A 2010-nucleotide genomic window follows, 5' to 3' on the forward strand; every position below is an offset into this window, starting at 1 on the left:
TTTAAAGAGAAAAGAACAAAAACAAAATAATAAAAACAAAGACAAAAACAAAACAACACAAAAACTATAAAAATAATACAGAATTTCAAAACAAGATGATAGGAAATCAACAATGGTTGTTGTATTGCTTATTGTTATCTTCAAGTAGTTGCTCAGATTACCAGATATAGATATGCAAAGATTGATCGAACAATTAAACATAAACTGTTCCTTTCAATAAACCAATAGAAATTAGTAGTACAATTATCTTAGCTATCTAGTGTATGTATGTGTATGTGTGTGTGTGTGTGTGTGTGTGTGTATGTATATATTTCCCTTTCTTCTTTCTTTCTTTTCTTCTTTCCCTCATCCCAGTTGTTCTTTCCTATTAAGCAGTTTCTTTCCTTTCACAATATCTACTGTGCCTTTCAGTTTTATTTACTCTTTCAGGCTCTTACACTAGGGGTGAGTGTTTCAGGTTTACACATGCGGGTCTTATTTATTTCACTTATGAGTATGGTCTCTAGTTACATCTGTTTACCTATAAAAGCCTTGAGTTTATCTCTCTTTATAGTTGATTCATTTGTTTGTTTTTGTTTTTTGTTTTTTGTTTTTTCTTCAGGTACCAGGAATCGAACTCAGGACCTTGCGCTTGCCAGGCAGGTGCTGTGCCACTGAGCTAAATACCCAGCCCCTCTTTCTTTATAGTTGAGTAATATTCCATTGTGTAAAAATACCACATTTTTCTTATCCACTCCTCAGTTGATGGGCATTTGGGTTGTTTCCAAGATTTTGCTATGACAAAGTGTATTGCTGTAAACATGGGTGCACATGTATTGCTGTGGTATGATGTTTTAATTCTTCTGGGAAAATACTGAGAAGGGAATGGCTGGGTTAAATGGGATCTCTAAATCCTAATTTTTTGAGGAATCTCCAGACTGATTTCCAAAGTGATTGCACCAGTCCACATTACCACCAACAGTGGAGAAGAGTTCTTTTTTCCCCATAGCCCCTCCAGCATTTGTTGTTGGTTGATTTCTTGATGGTAGGTATTCTTACTGGGAGGACATGAAATCTCAGTGTTGTTTTAATTTGCATCTCTCGAATGACCAATAACATTGAACATTTTTTCATTTTTTCATATTTGCCATTTGTATTTCTTCATCTGAGAAGTGTGTATTTCTCGGATGCCCAATTTTGGATTGAGTCTTTGAATTTGGCGGAGTCTGAGTTTTCTCAATTCTTTATATGTTCTAGATATAAGTCCTTTGTCTGAGGGACAGTTAGTTAAAATGTTTTCCCACTCTATGGGTTGTCTTTTCACTCTATTGGTGATTTCTTTTAAAATACAAAAGCTTTTTATTTATTTTTTTGGTACTGGGAATCGAACTCACAACCTTGCACTTGGCAGGCAGGTGCTGCACCGCTGAGCTGTATTCCCGGCTCACAAAAGCTTTTTAGTAGGATGAGATCGCAGTTGTTGATTCTTTGAAATGTTTCCTTTGCAGTTTGGGTTTTGTTCATAAAGACTGTGCCTACATCTGTTTCTTGAATATTTTGACCTACTTTCTCTTCCAGTAGATTTAGTGTTTCTGCTTTAATATTTAAATCTTTGATCCATTTTGACTTTAGTGCATGGTGATAGACATGGGTCTTATTTTAGTCTTCAGCATGTAGACAGCCAGTTTTTCCAGCGCCATTTATTAAAGAGGCTATCTTTCTTCAAGTGATCATGTTTGACCCCTTTGTCAAAGATAAGGTGGCTGAGTATGTTTGTAGTTGTCTCCGCATCTTCTAATCTGTTCTGGTTTTTAGGTCTATTTTTTTGCCAGTACCATGCTGATTTTTATCACAGTAGCTTTGTAGTATAATTTCAAGTCAGGGATTGTGATGCCTCCTGACTTGTCTTTGTTGCCCAGGATTGCCTTTGCTATTCTAGGTCTCTTCTGGTTCCAAATGAATTTTAAGAGTATTTTCTGAATGTCTGTGAGGTATGCTAATGGTGTTTTGATTGGGATTGCATTAAATCGG

The 2010-nt window shown here is 35.9% G+C and overlaps 1 protein-coding gene across 1 annotated transcript in view; it reads left to right on the forward strand.

The window, feature by feature from the left end:
* The window catches only part of Clhc1 (clathrin heavy chain linker domain containing 1), a gene marked incomplete in the record, with an annotated part of 97359 nt that overhangs the window by 31882 nt on the left and 63467 nt on the right, over positions 1–2010 (forward strand).

The sequence above is a fragment of the Chinchilla lanigera genome, unplaced genomic scaffold, assembly GCF_000276665.1.
Source record: "Chinchilla lanigera isolate Chin_1 unplaced genomic scaffold, ChiLan1.0 scaffold00023, whole genome shotgun sequence".
In the NCBI taxonomy this organism is placed as follows: Eukaryota; Metazoa; Chordata; class Mammalia; order Rodentia; family Chinchillidae; genus Chinchilla; species Chinchilla lanigera.